Raw genomic sequence first — 11,488 nt, forward strand, 5'->3', positions numbered from 1 at the left:
ATATTAACTAATAAGTCTAAACTCCTAGTATATATTCTTACTTATCCTTACTAGGAGCTAGGTAGCATGTCTTCCTTAGGCTCTTGTTACCCTTTGCATAGGCGACTCTACTAGGGATTCTTCCTCTAGGATATAGGTAGCTAATATAATTTCTCCTAGGGTAGCGTCTAGTATATCCTCTATCCTCTTCTTATAACTTTATAGCTCCTTTACTATACTTTCTAACCTTAATAATCCTCTATTCTAGACTATACTTCTATCTAGTACTATAGTCTAGGCGCACCTAGCGTAGGATATAGTCCTAGGTAGCTAGTTATAACCTAGATTCTCTATCACTTATACTATCCTCTCCTCCTCTACTTTCTTTTTAGCTATTTCTCTACTTCCTTATAGAGAGCTAGCTAGAATATCTTTAATTTCTTTTAGCACTAGTATCCTATAGTTTATTAATAACCTTATACATTCTTTCTATATTTATTTACTAGGGGTGATTATACTAAGTAGCACTCTTACCTAGTTCTCTAACTTCCTATATTATTATAGCACTAGGCGTTAAATCTTAGTATAAGCGCTATTATCTTCCCTATAGTATATATTAAAGTTATAAGGGTTATATATACCTTTAAGTATTTATCTAGATAGAGTATTTAAGCCTAATATATAGTAATAAATAGTTACTATAATATATTATAGGTAATAGTCTTCTAGATCCTCCTTAGCCTTTATAATAGTATCTACCTTCCCTATTAACTTAGTAATTATAACTTAGACCCTATGCTAGTTAGTAATATTAATAAAATTATCTTTTAACTAGTTTTGCCCCTATATTCTATAGTATACCTCTAAGTTTAGGAAGCTAGCAAGCTAGTCTAGATCTACGTAATATAGGAGGTACCTTACGTCTATATATCCTTAGTGTGTCTAACTAACTTATAGGGTAAATTAGCTTAGGTATTTCTAACTAAATTTAGTATAATTAGTATAGATATACTCTATTGCTAAGCGTATTTTATTAAGTTGCTTCTTATATATATTATACACTTCCTTTATAAATAGGTTCTATAACCTAAAATTAGCTACACTACTATATAACTATATAAGTGCTAAGCTAGACTCTATAAAGCTCCCTACTACTATTATTAATCCTAAAGATTTATTAAAGTACTCCCCTAGTGCTCCTATAAATATATCTATAATATTTCTTTGTTATATAATAGTGCTTACACGTATCTTATTAATCTAGCTACCTACTATTACACCTCCCTTCTATAAGAGAGGGATACCTTTATAAAGTGCCTAGCTCCACGCGTTAAACTCTTTAGGCTAAACTAAGTCTAACCTTTTAATAGCTAAAAGACTCCTCTATTATAATATATGCTAATAGCCTAGTGCGAAACTTCTAGGTGTTATAGGTAATAGCTATAACCCTCTAGGTTGCAGGCTTAACCTTAGGGACTATAGGGAGCCTATTAATATTAGGGATCCTAGTAAGCCTAGCTTAACTACTAGCTATTGTCCTTTCTAGACTTCTAATAACTGTTTAGGGCTTGTTATTTTGTTTAGGATCCTCTAGCAGTAGATTTATTAGATACTTGTAGTTTTATTAGATATCTAAAGTTTTTAGTGTAGTTTATTATAGTAGTAGCAGCGTAGGTAGAATATATATAGGAGTATAGGTGCCTTCCTATAGTGCTTATACCTTCTATTGCAGGAGGGATATTAACTGGATCACGGAGCATCTTGATCCGATCAATCCCGATCAATACCCCTGTATAACCCACTATCTAATCGACTGCTAGCTTACTGCCAAGTGCCTAACAAAAAGCAGGAGCTCTAGTAAGGAAGGTTTACTAATTATTCACCTTCTAGTAAGGGTAGCTAAAGCTCTATATATATAAGTCCAATCGTAGTAGATACAATCTAATAATTAATCTCCTAAATTATTCCTAACCTTAGTGATCTAATTTTCCACAGTTATAAGCCTAGTTCGCGCTTTACCTTATTAAAGATCGTCCTATCTATTTAAGCGTATTGTTCGACTTAGACACTAAGCTAGCAAGCTTCACTCTTTATACTATTTCTTAAGCAGAAGCTTACTTATTACTCTTCCACTATAAGCGACCAAATCCTAAAGGGGGATATCCTACTTACTAGATTAACTAACTAGCCCACCTAGTACATTTAATTTAGATACCATGCCCTAACTAAAGGGATCTAGGCAGAGGTAGACCCTAAGGCTCTAGATACTAAAAACCACTTTAAGAATAAACCTATTAAGCCTAACATGCCAACAGATATCGCGCTATCTAATATAACAAGCGAGCAGTACAAACTCTAAATAGCTTAGTACTAAGCCTGCTTATTAGATTAGGTATTAAAGTTATTAGCAATCTAAAACCTTTTTATATAAGTTAATAATATAGTAGATTAAGAGATCCTTACCCTAGCCTATATAGAGCTTGTTAATTAAGGAAGAGTAACCCTCTAAGCACTAATCTAAGTGCTCTGCAATAACCTAGCGCTAACTAACTTAAGTGCTGCAACACTAGCAAGATCGTAGTATAAAGCTTATCTTGCTAAGGTAAAGATAAGTAGCTAAGACGCTAATTACTAGTAGAAGGAGTAGATAATCCTATATACGCGAGCTAAGGTATATAACATTCCTAATATTAAAGGATAGCTTATAGTATAGGATTATCTTAAAGCTCTATCTACTAGGATCTTACTAGATTAGGGTTAAACCATATTTTAAAGGATTATTAAAAAGTTAGTAATAGGAGAGCTAACTTATAACCTCCCGCAGGTTGCTAAGATCTATTTATTACTTCTCTAAGAAAACGACATAAGATTAAGCTCTAAGGGTCCTAGAGTGTTTGCAACAATAGGAGCTCCACCTTCTAATTAACCTAAGAAGGAGTCTTTATACCTATGCAGTAGATCCTACCTATAGAAACCTCCTAAATGTAAAAACGTTATTAAAGCTTAGACTAATATAGGTGACAAGCTTACTACCACTTAATAATTAGAGATTAAGAAAAAGATTAATAGGAATTAAAAATTCAAAGAGTTAAGAAAAGCTCTAATTAAGTCCTATCCTATTAATTAAGATTATAGTAGTAAGGCAAGCGCGATTACCTATCTAGGCAGTATCTAGGTGGCACTAATTAACCCTATGTTAATAGCGGAGAAAACGAATAGGATCTATTTAACTATAGACTTTAAAGCTTACGCTCTATTAAAGAGCACTATCTTTGATAATAGGGGTGCAGTGCACCTAGTTAATAATATAAGCTACCTAGAAGAAAGCTTGTTTAGATTAGTTAAATATAAGACAGTTAAAGTAGGAACTTAAGCTTTTCTAATCTTAGGCAGAGGGACTAGAGTGATCCCTAATGCTCTTAATAGACTAAGAGGTCTAAAAACAGAAGATTTGGTGCTCACTAACGTGGTGTTAGTAGAAGGTTTTTATATAAATATTATATTAGAAGCTTAATTGCTTAAAGCAGGAGTTTAGTTCCTTAGGCTAGATGCCACCTTGCGGTTTAGATTGTTAGGAAAGAGCGTTATATTAGCTAAGTTACTGCGCAAGTTTAACTTAACTTTCCTAGAATACAAGCCCTCTACCCCTTATTAAATAATCTAAAGTATAGTGCCTAAACAACCCTAGCGATCCTAGACGACTTACCTAAGACACAATAGTAAGGAGCTTTAGCACTAATAATTAGGCTATTTAGGACCTAAGGCGCTTAAAGCTCTAGTTAAGTTAGCAATAAACGTTAGGATTAAAGGAACTCCTAGGAGCAAATGCGAGCACTGCGCTATTACACATGCCTAATAGGTTATATTAAGACAACTAAGGGAAAGATTACTACGTCTATACTACTAGGTATTATAGGATCTATTTAACATGCTAATAGGTATGGCTTACAAGCAATAGATCTTAGTATTAAAGTGCGACTACTTAGGAAAGCTTTATACCTATCTACTGCAAGCCAAAAACCTTAATAAGATTATACGGGTGTTTAAAAATTTTAAGAGCTTAATACTTAACTAATATAAGCTTAGCATAGTTAAGATTATACAAGATAACAACGTTGCAACGCTCCCTTAGCGTAGCAAATCTCACTTTTAGATTTAGGTAGCTAATAATAGTATTAAAATTAAGAGCTTACCTATATATACCTATAAACCTAATAGAGGAGTAGAAAGAGTAGGGTAGGAGATTATAACAAAATTAATTAAAATAAGGATTAGTGCTAACCTACTAACAAAGCTCTAGCCTAAAATTGTTAAAGCAGTAACTTAGCTCTATAATATAAGCCTGTCCTATACTTACAATATAATATTACCTAACAAAGTGCTAGATCGTTAGTTTACTAGATACTTTAGGTAGTAGCAACTAGAGTAGATAAGGGAGGCAACTACTAATCTCTGCCCTAATTAGAGCAGAATATACGCCTATGGCTGTTAAGCTTACCCCCTTAATAGAGATTAAGCAGCTAGGCGTTATAAGAGGGTTTTTAAGGTAAACCCTTAGGGTTATATTAGATATCTAGTAGGATATAGAGCATCTAACATATACAGGATATAGATCCCCTTGCTTAATTAGATTATTATAACATAGAACGTTACCTTTAATAAGGAGCTTTTCTATAAAGAGAAAGATCTAGAGCAGCTTTAATAGTTAGAGGCTTAAAAGATAGTTAACGTTATTAGCAAAGATAAGATCTATAATGCAGGAGAAGTATATAAAGAGCTTAATATCTTTAATTAGCTTTGTATTATAGCAGAGTAATATAAGGAGTCTAGTAAGCAAGGAGGACTAAACCTAGTGTAGGAGCTAGGGGGTAGGGTAGAGCTAGAGGAGGTAGATAATTAGGCTAGCTAGCCTAGTAATTCACAACCCCCTAAGTAGACACCTCTAGCGTGGGTACTAAGCATAGCTAGCTTAGCACAAAGGATCTATACAAAGTCCCCTAAGCTAATAGGGCTCTAAACTCCTAAACTAACACTAGAACTAAACTTTAGTATAGGAGATAAAGGATCTATATAGGTTATAGATTAGGGTCTTACTACCTAAGATAGTAGTAATCTAACTTACTTTAACGCCATAATAGGTAGCTCCTAGGAAAGACCTAGAGGGGAGAGTGCTATTAGTAGGTTACTCTATAAGAGCACGGAGATAGGTAAGGGCACCCTATCTAGCTTTTATAGGGGTAGTAAGTAGAGCTCCTACCTACCTGCTTTAGGACTAGATTCTGTATCTCCTGCAGATCCCTTACAAGCAGCACCTAGAGCTCCTAGAAGAAGCAGAAAACTACAAGTTAAAGGACTGCTACTAACGCGTGTTAGTAAGCAAGCTTAGGGACAGGACCCTAATAAACCACTAGGAGGCTCTATAAGTGCAGGGATATATATAGTAATAGATCTATTAGATATAGATCTAATTAGAAATCCCTTGTATAATCTTTTAGTATATCTTAAACTAAATACTACAATCCATGCTATAATCGCAGCAGCAATAGGGAGCAAATCCCCTAAAAACCCTAAAAGAAATACGCACTAGGACGCTCTACAAAAAGAGCTAAAACAATAGAAGGATCTCTATAACTACTAAATAGGACAGCAATTTAGAGACGCAGTATATAAAGAAATTAATACTCTGCTAAAAGCTAGTACCTAGGAGGAGATTAATAGGCTAACTATAGGAGAGCATCTACTCCTACTTAAATAGGTGTTTACATACAAGCTTAATTAGGATAGTTACCTAATTAAGTGTAAAGTAAGGATAGTAGTAAGAGGAGATCTATAGCTTACTAACTTAATTTATTTAACCTACGTAGCTACCCTAGTAGCTTAAACCTTTAGGACTGTAATAGCTATTAGAGCTAAGTTTAACCTTAAGATATATTAATATAACGTTGTTAGAGCTTTCCTTAACGCCTTAAGGGATTAATACCCTATAGTTATCTGCAAGCTACCTAAAGGATATTAAATACCTAGGAAGTATATTAAGCTTAAACAAGCTCTATATAGATTAAAAGACTTACTATTATTATAGTATAATAAGCTCTTAACTACACTCTAAGAAAATAAGCTTATTACTTCTAAAGAGGAGCTATACCTGTTCTTTAACAGAGATCGCAGTATCTTGTTAATATTCTATATAGACAATATCCTATTACTCTATTACTAAAACTACGTAAGCCAAGCTTATAAAGTTATCTAAGCTCTAAAGCAAAGATATACTATAGAAGAAAAGGGACCTGTAAGCTGGTTTCTAGGGGTAAGAGTAATCTAGGATAGAAAGAGATAGATAATAACGCTTGTTTATAATAAATACATTAACAAGATTACAAAGAAATTCAATCTAGTACAGATAGGAAAATTCCCTGCTACACTACTATTAAGTAAAGATATTAAAAAGAGTATAGGAGAAGCCACTAAAAAAGAGATTAAGGACTATTAGGAGCGCGTTAGATTAATCCTTTACACCTTAATTATAGTGCGCCCTAATATTACCTATGCAGCCTCCTAGCTCTCCTAATACCTTACTAACCTATCTAAACAACACTTTAATGTGGTTAATTAAGTGATTATCTATCTATACTAAACTTAATACTAATTAATCTAATATAGGAATAGGGATCCTAATAAGCTTATAATATACAGTAATGCGTTATTTGCTAATAATATTAATACTTAGCAATTATTACATAGATACCTAATTACGCTCTTTAGAGGACCTATTATTTAGAAGGTAGCTTAACAAGTAACTATTACCACTTTAACTACTAAGGTAGAGCTCCTTGCGCTTAAGCAAGTAAGCAAAGAAGCAATAGCGTTAAAACACTTTTTAACCAAAATACACCTTACTTTAGATACTACCTAGATAATTAATTGTAATAATTAACAAACTATTAGGTTAGTAGTAGGTAATAATAAAAGGATTACTACTAAGCTATGCTATGTAGATATTTAAAATATGTGGCTAAGATAAGAGTATATAAAACAATCTTTCTATATTACCTACTTACCTACTAGTAATATGCTAGCTAATAGGCTTACTAAAAACCTAACTATATAATAATTTATAAGGTTTAGGGAGCACCTAAAGTTATATAATAGCAGAGCATATATTATATAGTGTTAATTAAAGTAAGGTAGTATATAAGATCTATTAATATATAATATAAAAATAACTAACTATAGCCTACCTCTTTATTATTAACTAGGTAGCTTTCCTAAGGAGCTCTATTACGCGCGTAAAGCGTGCCTTAGAGTCTATAGGGAGCTACCTAGGTTACCCTAACCTAGGATCTATAGGGGGAACCTTAGAGGAGCTAGAGTCCTTATCTTCTAATAAGGAGCTCTAGGCGCTCTTAGCTATAGTAGTAGCCTTGCGCGTAAGCTTAGCAGTAGTAGTAGTAGCTTTTACTAGCTCCTGCTATTTAGCCTCGCTCTCCTTAAGGAGCACTAAGACCCTCTGCTTCTTATCCTTAAGAAGGTCTTAGCTCTTACCTGCCTGCTTCTTTACTAGGAAGGATAGCATAGAACGTTAGGCAAGCTTAGGGCTATTAGTTTATTAGTATAGATCTTGCTAAGCGTTATAAAGGAAAAATTCTTATATAGATTATATACATAGGGACATAGCTATACCTAGAGAAGTACTACTAGTACTAAGTCCCCTTACTAGAAGAGTTATAGCACTTACTATTAGACTTATTAAAGAGCGCTAAGCGTAGATAATTTAGATAAGTTTTAGCATAATAAATGCTAGGCTCTCTATAATAGGAGGATCTTAGGGTCTCCTTAGGAGCTAGAGAGGGAGTAGGAGCAGGAGCAGGGATAGGGGGCAGGGTCTAGGGAGGAGCGGGAGCTAGAGTTAGAGCTAGAGTAGTAGGAGCTAGAGCAGGAGCGACCTTCCTTAGCTTTATAATCTTAGCTATAGTAGTAGTAGCTACGCGCTTAGCTACTATACACTCTATAATAGCCTTACGCTTAGTAGTAGCGCGCTCTTCTTTAGTAGTAGTAGCTTTAGCAACTATAGCTTTAGCTACACAGGAGGCGATAAGGGTAGCGTAGGCAGAGTAAGCGTAAGTAGTAGGTTTTAACTTTAACTAAGATATAGGTTAGTAGGGATATAAGTATAGTTTAGATCTTTAGGGTTATATAATCTTATAACTTAAGCTATAGTAAAGATTATAGTTAGGTAGATAGAGTTACAGAGCTCTGTCTAGATAATATCTACACGCGTAAGCGCAGGCTAAATAAGGAAGGCGTGCTAGTTAGTATCTAAAGGGTAAGCTAATTTAACCCTTTAGATATATAACGCTCTAATTAGCTATACTACCTACTAACTATAAGCGCAACTATAATAACAAAAGATCTACCTATACCTAGGGGGTATGTTACAGGAGGGATATTAACTAGATTACAGAGTATCTTAATCTAATTAATCCTAATTAATACCCCTGTATAACCCACTATCTAATTAACTGCTAGCTTACTGCTAAGTGCCTAATAAAAAGCAGGAGCTCTAGTAAGGAAGGTTTACTAATTATTTACCTTCTAGTAAGGGTAGCTAAAGCTCTATATATATGAGTCCGATCGTAGTAGATACAATCTAATAATCGATCTCCTAAATTATTCCTAACCTTAGTGATCCAATTTTCCATACCTTCCTATTATGCTTACGCCTTCCTATTATTCTCCTACCTTTACTTTATTCTACCTTTACTTTCTTAATATCCTACTACCTTTACTTATTTATTATTATTCTACCTTTACTTTCTTATTATCCTATTGTGATTGTACCCTGCTACCTACGCGCAGGTAGGTAGTTAGTGTAGCTAATTAGAGCGTTGTATATCTAAAGGGTTAAATTAGCGCACCCTTTGGATACCTATTTAGGACTAGCGCGCTTCCTACCTTCCCCCTACTAATCTTGCGCCTATCCTATAGCGTATCCTTTCCTAAGCTTTAACACTAAAATATTAATACTATTAACTTTAAATTATTAATTATCCTCCTCTTAATTACTTTTACTAGAATCTAAGATATTTAAATATTAGTATTCTGCTTATTCTTTGTCTAAGAGCGTCCTAGGCCTAATCTTAAGAGTAGGACTACCCTTATCTAGTTACAGGATTTCCTAGTCCTAATTCTCTAATTTAACTTTCTTATTTTCTTCTCTTTCTTCTATACCTAACTTATTAAACTGTGTAGGTAGCGCTTAGAAGACATACTTATTTTCCTATAGCGCCCTATCCTACAACTTTTTAAGCCCTTAGTCTTCCTAGTTTACCTCCTCCTAGCTTATCTAGTAGAAACTCTTTACCCTCTAGTCTAGTATTATATATATAAATATAGTTCTATCTAAATATTTTAGCTAATATGTCCCTAACTCTAGAAAGCACTACGCTACTAGGTATAGACCTAGCTATTTATTACTAAGTTTCCTATCTCTAGATATATCTATTTAATAGACTAAATCCTATAGTAGTACTAATAAGCTAGGGCTAATTTCCTCCCTTTAAATTTCTTTATAGTTATCCTAATATTCTTTCTTCTATAAGTGTAGCGTCTTAATACTTAATACTATATCTTTAAGAAACTAATCTCTTAGGTTAACCTAGGTAGCCCTTATAGCTAGTAGCTAAGCCCTATCTATTATCTACCTAAAGGGAAGCGTCTGCTATATTAGAAGAGCTAGTTTAATTAGGAGCACTAGGTTCTAACTAGTAACTAGCTAGTATATAGAGTATCTAGTATTTTCTTAAATAGATATTTAGTTAGCTAGGAGCACTATTAGTAGATTAGAGACCTAGCTCCCCTAGAGCTTTGTAAGCGCGTTAATAATTAGTTTATACCCTCCTTTAATTTTTCTATTAGCCTAAGGGTTATAGGTAGAGATCTAAACCCTATATATACTATAGATAGTAGCTAAATTATAAATAGCTTTTTAGAAGTTAGGCCCCCTATTAACTATAATCCTTCGCGCTATACTCTATCTATATAGGATATCTTTGTATATAAATTTAGTAATAGTTTTAATCTATTATTTAGTAATACTTATGCTTTAGGCTACCTACTTAAATAGTCCTAGGCTATTACTAGGAATTATTTCCTAGAATTATAAGGCATGTAGACTATATTAATAGCTACTATCTCCTAGAGTATATAGGAGTAGGTGTTAGTAAGCATGTTAACCTTCTTCTTGCTACTTCTTTTCTAACACTTATAACACGTGCGTAGTGTAAGCCTTACTATTTTATATATCCTTTCCTACTAGTATTACTAAGCTATTATTAAATAGATAGTATTAACCCTATAATAACTAATAAGGTAATAAATTTCCTATATAGTAGTAATCCTAACGTCTTTAGTATTAACTACTTATCTTACTACTATATTTTAAGATATCTTGTAGAAGAGGAATCTATCTCTTATAAAGAAGTTTAATGCTTATTTCTTCTATACCCTTAACTCTTGCTATAGGACGTCTAGGATTTTAAACCTAACTAGAAACTAGGCAATTCCTTCTAATTTAGCACTATATTTAGGACGTAGTACTTTATCCTTTGTTAGATTATACAACTTAACGCTAGCAATTATATTCCCTAATAAAGTCTTTAACGTTATCTTTAGTTTTATTAGGGGCTTCCTATCCTTCCTCTTTTAGATATTGTGATAGAGTATCTACAACTATATTCTTCTTGCCTAGAATATATTTAATTTTAAAGTCCTATACTAAAATAGCAGCAAGCTACCTATTTATTACCCCTCCTAGTATTTTACTTAAGGACTAATTAAGCTAAGTAATTAAGGTTTAAGCGTCTATCTTAATAATAAATAGTGTTCTATAGAGCTAAACTCTAAACTTTTTTAAGGCCTATAGCACTACTCTACACTCTAGCTTAGTACAGTGCTACTTTACTTTAGACTTTAACTATACAGTACTTTTAAACTAGTATAGATATTACCTTCTATCTAGTCCTATTTATTCTAGAGAAGCTCCTATACCTTCCCTACTAGCGTCTACTATAAGGTAGATAGTCCCTCTAGTCTTATAATTAATAGTTATTAGGGCTAGTGCTATAGTAATAAAATACATAAGCTCTTTTATTGCTACCCTCTATAGTTCTTCCTATATCTACCTAGTGTTAACTCGCAGGAGTATAAATAATAGCTTTACTTAGATAGCAAAGCTAGGAACCTATATCTAGTAGTAGATATATATCCTAATAAATATTTAGACTTCCTTTATATTTCTATATTCTAGCTATTTTACAATCTTTTCTACCTTTATATAGTTAGGGTATCTTCCTTTAAAGCTAACCTTATAGCCTATAATACTAAGATAAGGTATACTCTAGTAATATTTCTTTCCTAAAACTATACCCCCTACTTGCTTAATATCTGCTAGGACTTAGTTAAGCTACTACACATGCTTAAGCATAAATCTCTAGACCCTAGGAAGCGCCTC

The sequence above is a fragment of the Plenodomus lingam genome (assembly GCF_022343315.1).
Source record: "Plenodomus lingam strain CAN1 chromosome Unknown contig_9, whole genome shotgun sequence".
In the NCBI taxonomy this organism is placed as follows: Eukaryota; Fungi; Ascomycota; class Dothideomycetes; order Pleosporales; family Leptosphaeriaceae; genus Plenodomus; species Plenodomus lingam.